Here is a 20,479-nt window from a genome sequence, read left to right as displayed (position 1 = left end):
ATAATTGACAAGTGTCAAAAATACTTGAATCACTCGGAAAGGAAACACCGTTTTGTTTTCGCCGCGCACACCATTTATAGCAGACCCACCTCTCTAATTCCTACTTAGGAACACCGAGCTGTCTGCAGCGAGCCGTCGAAATTCTTGAGGTCATGTTATGCTGGTTTGTCCGCAATCCTGCGTTTGCGCATGGTTTCGCAAAGCCTTAGTGCAGTATTATTGCGACTACCAATACGGTTGGACGCGTATTTTGTTCATTGTTTACACTAAATGATTGGAACGTGAACTTTACGCAATTACAATTGTTTTAAGGAGATGTGTTATAGTGCAAAGAGCTTGATATAAAGTGAAAGGAAATTTATTTATAGCAGCGGAATTTATATTGTAAGTATATTTAAACTAACTTAGCTTAAAACGTTTTTAGTTTATTTTTATTTAATTTTAAAACTGTTAATAATAAATTTACGCTAATACGAAATTAAATAATTATTTCATGTATTCATGATTTATATATAAGTATTTAGTTTGTTAATTTTTATGTACGAAAAAATCGATATGGTTTTTATTATTAAACTTTTTGTAAGACATAATATACATATTTAAATGTACTAATAGTACGGTAGTATGACAACATAATTATTGTTCATAGAAAATATGCTACAATAGTTAATTAATAAATAATTTAATTATACACCTTCAACATAAATAAAACGTAGACCTACCTGAAATTAAAATTTGAAATATAACAAATACGACCTACCCATTGATTGTCAGCTGATGTTTGTCATAATGAATGGATTTATGCAACAAAAAAGTATTTCAGTCGTGACAAAATTATCTATGGGTAATAAAAAGAATAATTAGAAACCATTTAGAATTGGCGAAGATAATCGTGTTACGTGTGTAGCGAATATAATGTAGTGACAAACAAATATAAAGTCGAATAGAGAACTTTATCAATAAGAAAGATACCAACAAAATATTTAAATATCCAATGTTAATAAAGTATGAAGTTTATGGAAGGAATTAAGGGAATTAGTAACGAAATTGGACCCTAAATATGTATTTCCAACGCTACATATTTACTATAATTTCATACTTATTCGTGTGAAAATCTTTAATTGGCTTTCTTCTAAACGACATAGTAATTATTATTTTGTATTGATTCGCTATTGGTTAATAAAGATCTGAAATTTTTTTTATCAATCCAAAATTTTTAGATGACGTTATATTTCCACTCATTTTCATCCCCTGAATATTGTTAAATTAGAGTTATGTAGTCTTTACATATATATCATACTCGCAAATACCTACTTGGAGGAACTGGTCGAGTTACGGCTACCCATTAAAATATTTCTTTACGACAAAAAATGCAATTACAGACGCTGGAGGTCACTACACTCTCCCTTATTGAATTTAAAAATTAATCTGTATTATTGCAGTCATGTACAAGCTCATTTGAAAAGAACAAGTGCTGTTTTTTCTGTTAGTTCTTCTTAGAACGCACTCCGAATTGACGGTAGATTTGTATAAAAGTCTGTAATACACCTATATGAATGAATATATTTTGATTTGATTTGATTTTATTTACACGAAATCATCAAGTGGGCATCTCTGTCTCATCTAGCAGGTAGATTTGTCAGAAGAGTCTATAATAAACATACATGAATAAAGATATTTTGATTTGATTTGATTTACACGAAATTATTTTGTGGGCTTCTCTGTCGTATCTAGCGGATAGATTTGACATAAGAGTCTGTAATAGATCTACATGAATAAAGATACTTTGATTTGATTTGATTTACACGAAATTATCAAGTGGGCATCTCTGTCTCATTTAGCAGGTAGATTTGACATAACAGTTTGTAATAGACATACATGAATATAGGTATTTTGATTTGATTTGATTTGATTTACACGAAATTATCTAATGGGCTTCTTTGTCGCATCTAGCAGATAGATTTGTCATAACAGTCTGTAATTGACCTACATGAATAAAGATATTTTGATTTGATATGATTTACATGAAATTATCAAATGGACGTCTCTGACATCTATTTTAGCCGCGAAGCAGCATTGTATGCTGTTTTTCAGCGTAACAATCTAACAGTTAATATAGAAGATGAATAGAATGTTTAATTTGTTCGGTCTGAAGCTAGTGTTCATTTTCTGAATAGCCAGACCAAACCCATAATTACAGAGCAAATAATAGATAGCGTGTACCTATAACATTATGTGGAACAACCATTGAAGTATGGTTGCAGTAAGGAATGTAAATACGGTGATATCAATGGGACAGGGTGTGCCATAAGACGGGTTTATTCCATTCCATCCATCGCCAAATACGAGTAGATAACGAGGTTTCTAATAGGTGCGGTAAGAACATACAATGTAACATACACATGTCCTGAAGACTGCAACCTTTATGAGGGTAATGAGAGGCATCGTTTACAGTCCACATTGTTATGTAAAGATTTAACATTTCTATATAAATACTAGCTGTCCCGGCAAACGTTGTTTTGCCTTAAAATAAAAAAAAAATTAGGGTTGGACTACCCCTAACATTTAGGGGGATTAAAAATAGATGTTGGTCGATTCTCAGACCTACTCCATACGCTCACAAAATTTCATGAGAATCGGTCAAGCCGTTTCGGAGAAGTATGGGAACGAAAACTGTGACACGAGAATTTTATATATAAGATATAATTATTTAGCGGGACCCGGTTTTACCTGCATGAAGTTTGTATTCTATGGTTTATTTCGATGTATTAGCTATATTACTGTAAAGTTTTATCAAAATCCGTTCAGTAGTTTTTGCGTGAAAAAGTAACAAACTTCCATACATCCATACTGACAAGCTTTCACGTTTATAATATTAGATGTAATATTATCTTTACTGTGATATTAGTAAGATACAATAATTAAAAATTGTAAATAATAAAGAAACTAGCTACTCGCCCCATCTTCGCCCGGGTGTGTATTATATACCTATATATATAAACCTTCCTCTTGAATCATTCCATCTATAAAAAAAAACCGCTTCAAAATCTGTTGCCTAGTTTTAAAGATTTAAGCATACGAGTACATAGGGACGGACAGACAACGACAGTAACTTTGTTTTGTACTATGTAGTGATAAACACAAGAAATTACCACATTTCGCTGAAAATATTTAAAACGAACTTGGCATCGACACTACCACCTGCGTATTAAATCGGTGTTTTCCGTCACCAGAGAGTTAGTTAAAAATGTAAGTAAATCACAAACTAAGCCTGTCTCCAAGACTAAGTTAATGAGTTGATGTTTGTCTACATCTAATATATCGGTATGTTTACAATTTTTTATGAATAGTTTTTTTAAGTCATATTTTTATTCTGGCACTCAGGATCATCAATATATATGATAGATATACCGCCATCTTGATCATGACATCTGTAATTCTCCTGCAGCACCATACGAATTACAGATGTGTAGTGAGCCTTTTAAGAAGAAAGGAATGAGTTTACCGTCTTAATGTAACCTTGAGTCTATCAAATGTTTTATTACGTAAAAAATTTGGACGAGTTAAAACCAACATAACAAGTTAGTTAATTATAAACTTGTATTTCTTGTTTTAGGGCAGACAAAAGGCGCGAAACATTACTTTACTACACTCTGATACAGTTCTTATATGTAGTTACATGTTACACTTTTTTTATTTAGAAAGCGATATGGCCAATTTTCCCTAACCAAACATCGGCGTCTGTCAAGACCATGAATGAAAAATCAAAACAAATAATGTGTATATACCAAAAGTCTTCTTAGTGGTCTAGTGGTTTGGGATACTGCTTTATTTTAGACTAACTGACTAACTTTGTCTGCGTTTTATTTCCCCACCTTCTGCAATATTTGTCATTGCAGTTCCGCTTCTATAGATCGTAGCGTAATGTTATATAGCTTAGTATGTTATATAGCTAGGATCCTTCCTCAACGAATGGACTATCCAACACAAGAAGAATTTTTCAATTCGAACTGAGATTCAATTTCTGAGATTAACGCGTTCAAACAAACAAACCCTTCAGCTTTATAATATTAGTATAAATTGCTGGCAAGACGCAAAATAACCAATGAATACAAAATTCATGAGTACGATTTTTTGTAATAGGCTAGGTATTTTCCATATATGTATATTATGTATGTATTTATAGAAAAAATATTAAAAAATATTTAAGAATAAGTTTTTTTTAATGTAATGATTGATACATGTGATTTTTTATACTTCTAGCTGTGCCCGGGATTGTGTCCGTGTGGAATAGTGAGATATAATAATATAATATCTTGAGAAAATTAAAAATATGTGTATAATAATAATCTAACCCAAAAAAGTTCAATCGTTCTAGCTTCAAAAATAATCAATTACCATACAAACTTTTATCCCTAATTTTTTTCTACCCTCTTAAGGGTAATTTTTTTACAGACTGAATGTCATATTTAATCAACAGCCTAAAAAATAAGTTTCAAGCTTATTGCTTTAAAAATGACGTCACTTCCATACAACTTTTCATCTCCCCTTTCAACCCCTTACAACCGTTGTCGCATTAAAAAGTAAGTCCTAAGTCCTTTCTCATGGTCTAGACTATCAGTGTACAAAATTTCATTGAAATCGGTCCAGTAGTTTTGACGTGAAAGCGCGACAGACAGACAGACAGAGTTCCTTCCGCATTTATAATATTAAGGATGATGTCATACCCGATCTGACATACTCGCGTAACATCTACATTCACCTACAAAAGTAATTTTTTTAGAAACCAAACCAATAACTGTTAGATACATTCTCTTCTCTCATGTTTGTATGAGATGATGCAATTACACGAAACCGCATTTCATATGCAATAAAAATAAAACGACCGACTACGAGATATTTATTAGTTAATTCATTCGCTACCAATCTTATTTAGAACTAGCTGTACCCGCGACTTCATCCGCGTGGAATTTAACTATATTTTTCTAAAATAAAACTAGCCTATGTTACTCCTTATTACATTAGCTACCTGCCAAAAAAAGTCCCGTCAAAATCGGTCCATCTATTTCAGAGATTAACCAGAAGAAACAGACAGACAGACAAAGTTTGTAAAAAATTTATTTTTGGTATATGTACCGTATATATATTCATATGCATGTAGCAAATAATAGTTATTTCAGTATTACAAACAGACACTTCAATTTTATTTATATGTGTAGATATCATGTAATACTTTTTTATTATCTCATTATGCAGCATGTATTCAATTTACTTTATTTTTTTTACTTAGAAATGGAATAGTTCTTCGATTCAGTATTTTTTGAGTTTATTGCCTCAGAACTCCGTAAGTTCTTATTACATTTATAATATAGTATTTATTTTCAAATATATTGAAATATTTAACGTTTTCTTATTTTTATACAGTTTATATTATATACAGTTAAAAGTGAAATAATTACGTGTATTCTATCATTTCTTTTTATAACAATGAATTCGGTCTCCTCTATTCACTTCTGCTTGCTGTGCCTAACAGGGTCCATAATTGATCTGTTGTGAACTTATTTTTTTTTATTAGAGAATAAAATATTCTCTAGTCATCGTCATCTGATTCTTCCTAATCCCATTTATTTGGGGTCGGCATAATATGTTCTTCTCTTCCATTCGTCCCTGTTCGCAGTCATCTCGTTATTTACTTTCTTTCTCACCATATAATCTTTCACACAGTCCATCCACCTCTTTTTCGGTCTTCCTCTACCCTTAGAGAATATTTTAGTATACGTGTGTTTTTATATAGAATATTGTATTTATATCTTTACAACATTACTCGTGCATTACCATTGTCCACTAACTACCATCTCTGTCACATCGCACAGAGCATTGGTGCGTTTATCTCTTACAGAAATAAACGCACCAATGCCCACATTTTTCTATAACTGTTTAATTATTTTATGTTACAAGTACCATTAAGTATATAATTATTAATATTAAATATATTAGTAATTTCGTATGATTTGAGGTAGCCCTGACATTCAGTCGATTTTTATGTATATATCATAATTATATTATTATTATCATTATTATTAATTATAATTAATGTTATAGCTTGTTAATGTTTATTATATAATTAACAATAACAATTTATACAATGTCATCCATTTTACATATAAAATAATCTTACGGAATGTAGTGATATTTTAGTCTGTACAGATAAATTAGTGCATCGAAAGACACGTTCTTATCATTTATGGTAAGAAATTTGGTATCTACAATGCAATGTTATATTTATAAGCACGCTCGATTAAACCGTTGTAATACACATACATTTATTTTTTTATCTGTTTAATACATATATAATCACTTTTATTTATCACAGATGGGGTAAGCAGAAGCATTGGGAACTATCGACGTACAACGAACATACCTATCGTTGTACGTCGAGTAGTAGTAGTTTCTAAAACTTAACTTGTCTGTCTGTCGGTCTGTTTGTTCCGGCTAATCTCTGAAATGGCTGTACCGATTTTGACGGTACTTTTTTTGGCAGGTAGCTGATGTAATAAGGAGTAACTTAGGCTACTTTTATTTTAGAAAAACAAAGTTAACTTCCACGAACTATATACCGTTTCTCAGATTAGTTTGGGTGTTTCACCGCCGGAAAGTTAGTTAGAAAAGTGGTATGCCAAATCACAGAGGCCATCAAGTTAGCACATTCGTCCATCCTCGTGATACAAGCTATCTTTATGATAAATTTCATTAGGACCCATTCAGCCGTTTTCTAAAGAATGTACCAAGAAACACGCAGTTTCTGATTTATAATATTACCAGCTATTTGCCCCCGGCCTCGCACGGGTGTACATGTATTACATATATATAAACCTCTTGAATCACTCTATCTATTAAAAAAACCGCTTCAAAATCCGTTGCATAGTTTTAAAGATTTAAGCATACATAGGGACGGACAGAAAGCGACAGAGACTTTGTTTTATACTATGTAATGAAGTATGGATGAGAAAAACACTTGACTAGTGTTTTACATCATTCTGGAACGTTAAAAAATTGTAGATAAATTCTTACATTGTACATTATACAAGGAAACGTATACAACCATTCCTTCGCTTCGCTTAGTTAATTGTCCGATTTTGGAATCGAATCGTCTATTCTTTGATCGTCATCCCTGTTCATTTTCTATTTAAAGACCATCAAATAAACCTTTCTTTCTGTACGACGGATCTTTTGATCTAGAAAGTTAATAAATAAGATTAAATGTGTTGAATTCTGGACTACAGCTTTGTTATCTCTTGAACTCAATTATCTCTTGTTACTGTGGTAATTAATAGATATTCGTCCGTAGCGTTATTATAAAAAATCTTTGTGAAAAAATTCATTATTCTAAAGCTAGATATGGCTTTATGTTTATCTACCATCCCCATTCTTCTTTAACTTAAGAAATAGAAGGGATCTTTATTTAAATCAACTTAATATACGAAATTTTGATTAGTCATATTATTTTGATTTACTATTCATTCGGAACGCAGACAAGAAGAGTTAACAAGAATATTGCATGTTACTTCTTTAAACAAATGTTCCTCAGGTTTAGATTTTTTAAATGTTCTTTGAATGCTAACTGCTAAATTTCAAAGTTGACATAAGCAAATAAATAGTTACTTGAGTAAATAATTAAATGTTACGTACAGATCTGTTAGTATATTATACAAAACTGTAATATAATATTACAGTTAAAAAAAGGAGAATTTATGCAAAGTTTTGAGCCAGTTTACATATTCTTTAAGATATCTTAATGAATATGCCATTGTAATCTTTATCATTATTTTAATTCGCTATCATACTCTATAAACCAGAATACAGAACGGTTAGACAGAGGGACCTTATCAGAAACATTTAAACAAAGTCGGCCTCAATACATCATTGATATTGTCACACTACTCTTTAAATATATAATCTATAATCATGGACTAATTTACAAATTTAATTCATATTTAATAATATATTCATTACAATTTTCCTTAAATTGATCCTCGATTTTGAATGGGCCACATTTTCCTGTTTCGGTATAAATATAATTGCCATGTTCATCTTTGGGCTAAAGTACCTATCTACTCTGGGATCACTAGTAAGCACGATGAATATTCGTTGCCAATATTTAGGTTTCTGAGCTCCGTAGGTCCAAACTCTCCACGCCAAATGATAAAAACCCAATACGATCCCTCCAGATTCTAGTACTGGCACGTCTTTAAAATTCTCGCGTGCCTGGAATGAGAACTGGAACAAGAGGACGATCTAGAAACATAACTTGGTGCCAATATATGCATAAGAATGGCATCCCAGATCAAATATTTTCCCAATTTCCACGGGACCAGGGCCATGATGGTTTTTTAAATTAAAATGTCATTATGTATACTTTTGATTTTGCCAAATGGAAGAGGAAACGCCACTACATATGCTACGTGGTTGTAGCCTATTCATGCATAAATTAAACATCTCCTTCCTACCTCTGAGGAGATAAAAACCATCGGTCCTAAGAATATCCTTCAATTCTTGTGACTGACGGGCGAGTACAAAAGATCTATCAAGTCGCAGTGCTACAGGTTCCTTTAGCACCGAGTAATAGCCCAAACTCCTTAATAAATAAAATGTGTTTATGCTTAATTTCCTCATCATATGATATTGATTATCATTACCCTATTGTAAAATATGAGATATAAATGTTATGTGATTAGTAGGTTTGTAAATATGGTTTATCGAATTAAGTGTTTTTTTGCGAACGTACATTGCACTACTTAATGGATTTATATTATTTTATTTTATTCCGATCACAAATATTCAGTTCGGAAACTAGACTATCGTTACGACCTTCTTTAATGGTGATCTAATTCCGACCGTTACTGAGTCTATACCCATATTGCGACACGTGTTTCACCTTTGAACGAAACATCATCAGGCATTGATTAGAGTTCGGATATAGCTTGGAAGCCTAGTGTTGACTGTTCGGCTGTACTGTGATGAGTCGTGGTTTGGTTGTATAGTTTCCATACCAAAATTGTATTTTCCATTACGGTCATTGTTTTGTTTATCAAAGCGATGTAGTTGCTTAAAAATATGGGTTTTACCAATAAAGCCGTAATAACACATCCATGTTCTAGTTTGAATACATTTTTGTTTTTTTCCTTCTGCTATATTTTGTCTAATACCTACGATTTATTTATCGTTTTTGTTCTCCTTTTAATTCTCTTTGTACAAGTACGTTTAATGCTTTCATTTTTATGATATTGCTCTTAAGTAGCTTGTTTTCGCTATGTCTGTTTGCTAACAAGCTCCAACTACCCAACCTCCAACTGGTGGTGTGTGGTGTCTATTGTTAGCCCAAGCTTCAATTCTTCAGCCCAAATACCACCTGCCACCACTTTGATAACACCATGTTTCAAATATATATTCAATTTTTGTGACACTCACTTACGATATCACATCACGTATTACATAAAATGACATTTAATCTGACCATGTTGACCGGTAACCCAAATTCTTGTAACGTCGAAATATAAGCAGCTCGTAAAAACATAATTATGGTTAATATCCCGTTATTATGTAAACGTACTACTAGTCCGTCCTCTAGAAGGCCCAAAGCTGTCTGGAAATCCTTTAATGTCTCCTGTATCCTTTTCTCTAGTTGAATAATGATGTATATTCTAGTAATTCTACCCACGCATACAATAATATGAAAGTAAATTAAAATATGAAGCATTTCTTAGGAATTCTATATCCGGATTAACTATATTTATATTATGAATTAGTTGCGTACTCGTGTACATACAATGGAAGAAGCAGAATTGTCCTAACTTGCAAATCACAACTTTATAAGAAATATTTTGGATGCTTTTATTTTAAAAATTCATAACTCTATATGAGTTTTTCGAGATAGAAAGTTGATAATTGGTATGTATTTAACCACTGTTTTACTTTCTATCTCTATAAAAATCTAATTGATGAATTTATGATACAGTTTTTTGGCTCGGATGTAAAGTTGTGTTTTTCAAGCAACGACAATTTCGTTATTAAAGACGCCACCTATTAATGTTTTTTTTTGAACTATTATAATGCTGTTGACCACTACTTCCCTTTACAGTTTCACCGAACGATAGGGAACGAGTGCAAATGGCATTCCAAATTTGCGGAAAGATTTATTAAGCGGCTGAAGGCCACTCAGACTAAAGTCGTATCCATCAGACGGAAGTAAGCCTTCAATCGCACCATAAGTTCCGCGGGTTTGGAGTGCCATCTGCACTCGCCCTCTATCGTCCGGTGATGCTGTAGAGGCCAGTTGCGTGTATGAATAAATAACAAGAATAAAGAAAATTATTATATTTACATATTAAAAACAACAACAAAGAAATAAAAGGGTTTCAGAGGAATTATTTGAAATATAGATAAATGGAGAAATCCTCGCACTTTAGGTGTTTCATGAATTCTTGGAAATATAAATACGATTTTAATTTAAATATTTAACACTGTTCTTCTCAGTAATTCTTACGATTGTTGTTAAAATAGACCCTTTGTATTTTACATTCCCTTTGAAATACTTTTTAAAGCACTTAAAAATGTTCAATAACATAACGAGAGGGAGTCATCTGTAATAACATGTAAATTGGTACCATGTCACAATAATAATGTTAAAGTTATATTTGAGAGTGTTAGGAATTGGCAACTTTGTAACTGTGACAAGGTAACCTAACTCAAACTAAAAAACTTTCATGCATACGTAATATACCCGTAGAACAAGTAATTGCAAGTCGTCTCTGCTACATCATTATTACAAAAGTAGCATTTATACGTGACTTCCTCTCCATTATCAAGATTGATTTGTGCCAGATTGGTTTTTATATCCTACAGTTAATTGGAACAACTTAACGTTAGCTACTAAACGGCAATTTAGAGTTATTTTCATAACTTGTAATTTATTTTTTAACGTTCGCATTTACTTTATATATCAGTAGTATATTAAAAATGAATTATTTTAGGATAATCTAGTTATGTCCGTGACTTCCTCCGAGTGGAATAGTAAATAAAGAAAAAAAATTTAATAATCTTACTCAAATAAGTCTCATCGTTCTAGCTTAAACTATGACGAATTTTTAGACGTTTCATTTTTTTTATTTTTATTTCTATGATCTCCCGTGCCATTCGTAGATATTAGTCACGACTAGTAGATAGGCTCCTGATTACCATAAGTTTCCACTGCCGTATGCTAAAGCTTTATATAAGAAAAACAGTCTCCTCACATGGGAAAAGATGTATATGTCTGCTGAGCAAGGCTCACACACCAGGAAGCTCCTCCCCCATCTCAACAATATAAGAGACCTCTTCTCCAGAACAGAACGCTCCTTTCATCTCAGTCAAGTTCTCACTGGACACGGATACGTCAAGAGTTATCTCATGCGCTTTCATATCACCGACAATTCATACTGCCCATGTTATGGAAACAGTGAGCAAACGTTTGAACATCTCTTCAATAATTGTCCTATTTTTGGAAGAGCCCGTTACGACCATGAACAAGTGTGCCGAATGCATAAAATTGACTCCCCCTACAAGTTGACCAGTATCATTACGAAGCCGGAGACTCTGGCTTCTTATAATGCACTTGCTAAAACAATAGTGAATAATTTAAAAAAGATAAATAACACATAAGACTATAAATGCGTAAATACATAAAATATAATATTATATATAAAATAGCATATATATATATGTATATATAAACATAAACTATTTATTATATAAATAATGTAAATATGTATGTGTGTCATCTATATAAATATATATGATAAACACCTAGTGAAACACAACTAGCCCTACGAAAACTTCTGCTGTATCAAATCGCAGCTGAAGTCAATACATGTTAATAAAAAAAAAAAAAAATAATAATGTCAGTGAAACAAATAAAATAAAAAAAAAAAAAAAGACCAGTAGATAGGACTTTAGGCGCATGCAACAGAGTCAATCAAGTCAAACAAGTCAAGTTAGCTGTCAAAAATCGACAAGCACATAAGTCTGGAATTATCGATCATCTACTGAATGCCGAACTAATCACTGGATAGAACTGCATACGCCTAGAACATTCTGTACTATTGAACTACCTATATTAATAAATCATATTATTTAGGTATCCAATCATTCATAAATGCCACATACCTGGCATGACGAATTACAGTTACACGTAAGTAAATATAATATTTACAGTCAAAAATATCTATGATACCATGACCAAATATGGCTTCAAACTTTGAATGTTCCTTAACCGCATGAATAGCAACCTGCGTTGATTTCTCATATTTTTCTATTGTATTTTTTGTTGTCTAACGATGTGAATACAAAAACTTACGAGTCATCAGTTAGTCATCTTAGATTTATACCGTAACTGTATCCTTACATAGCAAAAAGTAGTGAACTTCGTGCAAGTATATCTAAATTTTGTCTTTTAGGAGAGCATTATCAGTAATAGAATCCCTATTGTTTCTCTATCTAATAATCCTTTTTGAGGGGAACGCAAAGCGCGGAGAGAACTTAGAGATCAGATTTTCACTCTTTGTATATTTCGAGCCGTTTCGGAAGGTACTCCTCTGAAACGGCTTGACCGATCGAGACCAAAATTTTATCGAAAGTCGACCTTCGGGCCTCCACAAAAAACACACCAGTAACAAACCTAGTTAAGGTAACTGTGATGCTAAATATTCTTACGGAACATCTGGTGGAACCGGGTAACTATAAGTATCCTTCAAGGCTGTTGTTAACAGTTTATCAAGTCGATCTTCAAATAAATCCTTGAAATCATGATTAAATTCCTAGTAAATATTATTAGATTTTAAATTAACCTGTCGTATCCTCGTCTACCACAGTTTGTCAATCAATGTATGTTAAATTTTAAGATCTAAATTACTGAATGGATCTAATTTTATTGTTACGTTTGCTTTAATTATTCTAATCGTGAAATATAAACGAAATCGTGGAATAACAGTCAACTAAATAAATTATTACTATTGTTCTACTAGAGGAAAGATATATATAAAATAGGCTATGTAAGTTCGTATGGAAATTCGAAACTAGAACGATGAAACTTCAATTTTTATGTTTAAAAGTCATTATACCACGCGGACGAAGTCACGGGCGCAGCTACTAAGTACATAAATAAATTCCCACTCCGTGTCTACCATTACACATAGCCTTCTTATCTCTTAAAAAAAGAATTGAAGTACCTACTTAACTTAAATGATGAAAAAAGAGAAAAAATCCAATGCTAGTGAAAATATGTTTTAAGCATTTGACTTAAAGTCGTTTATCCTATTCTTTTATTCCTATATTTTATATTTTTAACCTTTCATTTATGTTGCCAGTACCATTAAACATTTCTTCCGTGGTCGATGGAAGTACACATTAAACATAAATTGTATTTGCAATTGATACAATTTTGTACTGGTAATATATTACCGTTATAATATCTATTTACAATGTATAAACAACTGTTATACTCTACAATGTAGAATTCTATAATATATATTTAATTTATTCAAATCTTTATTTCCTTAGCGTAATACTATTGTAAATTTTGACAAAATATGACTTGTTGATTTACCTGCTCACTTACGAGGACCAGGGTCATTTTTTCATATCCATAGTGTAATCGGCTACAAATTACACGAAATTATAATATTTTTATTCCCCTACGATATCATAAAACTACATACTGTTGTATTTGTTTCATAATAAATATCTCAAATATGATCATAGAATTGGCAATAAATATATTAATTTACAATAAACCTACTTGATATATATTACAATAGATATTTTGAATTATCAAAATGTCAATCTCAGGACAATTCACAGAGCGCCATCTAGTCCCAATCTAAGCAGAGATTGTGTTATGTTATAACAACTTACAAACATTAATAAAATACATAGAATATAGCCAGACCGATATAAATGAATAGCTTGCATTTAATGCTAAGCTTGTACTAATTAAAACAAATATTTGTACTGTGCGAGGAATGAAATTTCCGAATGAGTAGTACATTAAAAAAAATATGTATGCCTATTCAAAAATGCTTAAGTTTAAGTTTATTTGAATAAAGAATTTCCTATTCTACTCTATTAAATAAATTGCTTAAGGATATTTCTAAGTTTCCAACACTTAGAGAGTTCATTGACTACAGTGTTTATTCGATTCATCAGTGGCATGTATCTCCTCGAAATTCCCCATGAGGCTTGTCTCTGCCCCCTGTCACCTTAATTAAAACACGTGGGTTGTCGAATGTCATTCACCCATGTGTATCGGACAGCTGACCTCTGCAGAGCAGAATAACAATAATTATTTATACAACTATTAATAAAAAAATATAAGGAAACTACTAAATAACAAATTCACCAACATACACCTACTTAGTACATACTACATACGACAAGCAGCTTAGTATGTAAGCTATGCTCGTTTAATAATAAATAATTTGTTTGTGATGAGTGATGAGTGATGATTGATAATTGATGATGATTAATGACTTTTGGACATTATATGATGTTATAGAAAACATATGGCATTACAAAATCTGCTTATATGATACGTTATTACAAATTTTAACTTAAGTATTATTTTATTTTATTGGAGATTTTAGGCTATTGTCAGGTTAGGCTAGTGTAAGACTGGTGACACTGCGACCTGCATAGATCTATTGTGACGCCCTTGAGGGACACGAATTGTAGGATATTCTTAGGAGAGATGCTTTTTACGTACTCAGGATAGAGATATTTCGTTTATGCATGAGTGGGCTACAACCACATAGGATGTGTATTGGCTTTTTAAACTATATATATAAAATAGCTTTTGCTAAACTATATAGCCCGCGGCTTCGCTCGCGTTAATTTATCCCCTTAGGGGTGGAATTTTTGAAAATCCTTTCTTAGGAGATGCCTACGTCATAACATCTACCGGCTGGCAAATGTCAGCCCGATCCGTCCAGTGGTTTGGGCTGTGCATTGATAGATCACTATGTTAGTCACCTTTGAGTTATATATATTTAGATACAATTGATTAATCTCACAAAACTTTTCAACTTCTAATTTATTACTTGCTTGTATTTATCTTCTGTATGTTTATATACTTTCAACGTTCAATGTCAATACAGTTGTATATTTGAACTTCGAAATACACTTCCAGTTTTTAACAATCGATAACCAATTGAAGTTTATGAAACAAAGAAAAATTGCCAACATCATGGTATAAAAAAATATATTGCTGGCTGATTGGTTTGCGTGTTGTGTTTCGGTTTGAAGCGGAGTGAAGTTATAGAATACTAAGATATTTTACATAGATACTAAGATTTATATAATTAGTATGCCAAATGGTGCCACTAATAATGCCAGCCGTAATAAGTATAAATTGTACCTCTAACATTTCATTTTACATTTTCATATTTCACCAAACTCAGTTCGCATCCATCAAAAACGCTGCGCGTACTGATTAGTACTATGTGATGATTATCACATAGTACAAAACAAAGTTGCTGTCGCTGTCTGTCCGTCCCTATGTGTACTTATATCTTTAAAGCTACGCAACGGATTTTGAAGCGGTTTTTTAGATAGATAGATAGAGTGATTCAAGAGGAAGGTATATTATAATACATGTACACCCGTGCCAAGCCGGGGCGAGTAGCTAGTTTATTATCAATTTAAAGCAGTTTAAGTATCAATTTAACTATACAATTTTACTTATCTGTATCTTTTTAATCTTACCTATCAGTATCATTCTATAGTTTCGGTACAATCCGAACATAATTATTCACAAATACATAAATTCACATGGAATCTCGTGACTCATGCTTTGCTACTACAGATAACTTAGACGTCACATCTATTGGCAACGTAATATTTGTAACACTGTTACTAAACCAGTAGAAGCAACAAAAAATTGAAATTTTTTCTTTAAATCAGCCATCAGCTACAGTGCCATTTCAGCTACTTAAAAATAACCTTTACCTTTATTTATTAAATTTTATTTTTAGAATTGCAAGATTAATGTCCTCCAATTTGTTCTTGTGATTATGTAGCATTTATTATACTGTCAGGGTTGTCTTGTTGCCTTTTTCCTTTACACTGCAAGCATATGCATCCTCTTTAGTGATTTCGTTGTTTCTAGTATCAGCGACCATTATATTAAGTGTTTACCGAGCCATCAACCTTCGTACCAAGGTAAACGGGTCTCGCTTCATTCCTAATTAACATATCAATGCGACGCCCTAAAGACAATGTTGTTTGTTCTTATAAAATACTAACAATATATAAACCAACCCGGCTTTTCACGGCTTAGTGTAATAGAAATAGTCTTAATTCAAGTAAACTTAAGATAAGCACTTTTGAATATTCACATTTCTTCTATTCTATCAGTCATTCGGAACACACACTCATCATAAGAAGAACCAGCAAGAAACTTGCGTGTTGCTCTTTTAAACTTCAAATTTGTGTGAATACAAACTTCCACATAGTAAAATTGACAAAAGTATATAAAGCTACTTGAGTAAAAAATAAACCAGCCGTTGTTATCAGAACTGATCGAGATCCTACAAACAGCATCTGTTCACGAATATAACCGGTGAGTAAATCCTTAATGCGTTCAACCAGATTTTAGTGAGCCTGAAGAAATATTTTAAATGATAGTGAAACTGTATTAAGATAATTATACGGTTTGGAAATAAGCGAATAAATAACAGACGAACAACTAGTTGTTCCTGGTACTTCGTTTGACGTTTTATATAGTAAATCATCTGTACAATACCAACAATTAAATAATTGGCGGAATATTGAAAATATTTCCAAAATTAATTACTTCATCTCCTGGAATGTATTTTTCTCCGTTCTTCTGTTTCAGCCTACACAAATAATATTGATGGATCCTTTTTAACAACATATTTTCTAAAAAAATTATCCTAGTTCACTGGCCTTCTTTATGTAAAACCCTAATATACAAACAGATAGGTTTCGCCTCGACACGATTCTACTATATAATTATAGGCATAGATAAATAAACTGAAACAGTAAAAAAATAAATGAAATACGCAATAAATAAGGTCCCATTTGGATTTTCGGGTGAGGCAAAATGATAATGAAGTTTCCCGAACCCCTTTCTGGGTTATCCCCCCAGATATTCGCCGTCCAATGTCTCTGACATCCTGTAATGTGAGATATTAGAGCTAAATACAGGCCATTGGCCTGATTTCGTGACACTACTATTATAAGTACTTTGAAAGTTGTCCTCTTTTATACCTCTTTGACTTTTTCTTTTCTTAAACTAACACATTCACTAAGTCATGTCTATTCAGGCCTTTTAATATTTATAACTGTACACATAATAGGGTCTATATATTATTTTTATGACCTCTTGATATATTGCCGGTAATATATGCTAATGGCAGACCGTATAACAATATTCCAATTATTTCGACTCTCAATCTCGCCTAATTCTGCCGCCAGCTTGCTCTGTAAGCTACACTCTAATGTGAAAGTTCTGTAAAAATAGGTCCTTTTAGATCTTAGTCCTTTGGATTATTTGAACAACGCATGCGAACCACGAGGTTCAGATATCGACGTGACATTCGCGGTGCAGTTAATTCTGTTTATTTTTATCCGAGAGGGAGGACTGATGGTGGCACGCGTTCAAGAAGAAAAGAACCCGCTGAAGGAGTGATGCTCGGCACCGAAGCTGTCTATGTTTCGTCCCCTGCCCCAGAAGGGGGAGAAAGCGAACAGAGGGGACAGAAATGGAAATAATTTGTAAGGGTCAAGAGAATGCGCGTAATTTAGCAGATTTGGCTAATATTACTGCGAGGTCGGCATGGCCTTGGGTTGGTGGATGGTTGTTTATTTCTTTAGGCGACTGTTATTCTCCATCAAGAGGGCCTTCTAGTTATTTTCTATTCCAATAATATAAAAAAGGTAACACTTTTTTCAAGGTTGTTTCCAATGTACACGTTATGTAAACCGGACATTTAGCACGATAATATTATTTATGAGTACCCGATATTCCGATCGTCTGCTCGTGATACATGTGGGTACGTCGAAATATCGGGAACTCGAAAAATATTTTTATTTATCATGGCAAATACCCCGTTTAGGATATGTCTAGGTTACGTCTAAGTTGCTTCACATGTCTATAGGCGATTGTTGCCATTTTTCATCAAATGGACAGGAATTGAATGGAAAATGGACATTCCTATTCCAGGAAACCAGATAATATAAAAAAAGTAAACACTCTATTAAACATTTTTTCAAAATTGTTTTCAATATACACATTAGTGAAAGATGTTTAGCATGATAATATTATTTATGAGCTCCCGATATTTTGGCCGTTAACCAGGATACATATAAGACCGTCGAAATATCGGGAACTGAAAAAATATAATCATTTATCAAGACAGATATCCCGTTCATGTGGTGTGGACAAAAAAGGTAAAGGGATTTTTATACATTTTCTTGCCTTATATTACGTGTATATAAACAACCGTGTTTATTATAAATATAACTGTCACACACATGTCATAATACTGTTTAGTAGTGAATACGTCGCATAATGTTACCACTGTTAGGTCCGGGTTGGTACGTGAGTTGTATCCTACAAGACAAACATATTAATATACTGATGAAAAGCGCACTTGATGATTCATTGAGTTATTTTACTAACTTGAGAATTTCGTAGTAATTTGTTTTAAAAAATTGTTAATTTTTAATTAAAAAGATGTTTATTTTTTATTCAATAGAAACAGATGAATTGATTAACGCAATCCATTTGACGAACTCGGTTGTCTAGCGTAGCGTCTCAAGTCCGATCGTTGCAGATTCTATTCGTCGCACGGTACAAACTTTTGTATTCATAAGTATGATCGTTTGTATCAGTCTTGGTATTTTCTATCTTGGTATTTTTATTAATTTTATTTGTTTTTCTATTGTGTTTATTATCGTTTTTAATATATATTTTTTTTATAATGATATTGACTACTACTTCAGCCGCGATTTGATACGGCCAAAGTTTTAATTGTTTAATGTGATCCTCTAGAGGGAATGCTAAATTACGAAATAAATACCATTATACTTAGATTATTTAGAAGTATCATTATTTGCTTCTTCCTTATCCCATTTGGTCGGCATAATATGTTTTCTCCTCCATTCATCCCTGTTCGCAGTCATCTCGTTATTTACTCCCTTTCTTACCATATCACTTTTCACACATTCCATCCATCTCTGTTTTGGCCTTCCTCTGCCCTTCTAACTATCCACATTCATACGTAACACCTTTGTACAAAAAAATTGAAAAAAAGTATCTATGTATTTATACCAGTTGTCCAGTACTTATAACACAAGCAAGGTAAGCACCTTGGAACTAGATGGCACTGTGTGAATTATCCTTGAGTTTGCATTGTATGCGCCAAATATTTTTTCTTTCTTTCTTTTATGCGACGAAGTAATTATAGCATTTACAAGTCTTTCACGTAGTCGTATGCTCAAAGTATTGTGTACATCCTTTTTCGGACAGATCGCTCATCATGGTTGTATGAGTATATTCGACACCTAATATGTTACACTCTATGGCTCATTAACTTATTATCATCTGTTATTGTTTTGTTGAAGAACTGAAAAACCAAGTCAACGCCCCTAGCATGTGCCCGCGGTTTCACACACCTGAAAGTTATAGCTTATGTTATGCTGATGTCTAAGTTATATTATTGTAGAATTTCATTTAAAATCCATTCTGTAGTTTTTGCATGAAAGAGTAACAAACTTCCATCTATCTACACTCACAAACTTCCGCGTTTATAATATTACTAAGATATACAAACCTCAGTAGTCAACCGCGGTCTAGCGGTTTAGCATATTGCCTTACTTTCGCCGATGGCGGGTTCGACTCCTCGAATGGTACAAACATTTGTATTCATGAATACGATTGTTTGTATCCGTTTGTGTGTTTTCTATGTGTAAGATGTATATATATATATATATATATCCGAGTTGTCTAGTACACATAACACAAGCTCATCTTAGCTTGTGACTAGATGGCGCTCTATGAATTGTCCTGAGATACAAATAAATACATACATACTCAATAATCGAAATATGGGAAGGTATTTTTTTATGTTCAACATCACGATATAGACAGTCGATGAGAGAGAAAGAATGAGAGAATTCGCGAGTTAGGTCTTTTCGAGTAAGGATAAGTATTATTATTGCATAATTGATAAGATAAAGAATAGATACATTAGAGGAAGTATGAAAGTGGCACCGGTGTCAGAGAGGTTGAAGAGTAATCGTCTATCATGGTACGGACATGTAATGCGTAGGAACGAGGATAATATTTTAAGAAAGGTGTTACATATGAATGTGGATGGTTATAAGAGCAGAGGAAGGCCGAAAAAGAGATGGATGGACTGTGTGA

At 32.6% G+C, this 20,479-nt stretch overlaps 1 protein-coding gene across 1 annotated transcript in view; it reads left to right on the top strand.

Annotated features, from left to right (window-relative positions):
• The first annotated feature begins 234 nt into the window (after positions 1–234).
• Positions 235–20,479, top strand: part of LOC131853180 (proton-coupled amino acid transporter-like protein pathetic) — a 54,423-nt gene continuing 34,178 nt past the window's right edge. The window contains exon 1 of the mRNA XM_059204008.1: positions 235–384. The gene's annotated coding sequence lies outside the window, so the exon portion shown is untranslated. The remainder of the gene's footprint in view (positions 385–20,479) is intronic.

This window comes from Achroia grisella, unplaced genomic scaffold (genome assembly GCF_030625045.1).
Source record: "Achroia grisella isolate CSIRO2021 unplaced genomic scaffold, CSIRO_AGI_Agris_v1 utg900, whole genome shotgun sequence".
In the NCBI taxonomy this organism is placed as follows: Eukaryota; Metazoa; Arthropoda; class Insecta; order Lepidoptera; family Pyralidae; genus Achroia; species Achroia grisella.
This window is presented reverse-complemented; position numbering and strand designations above follow the sequence as displayed.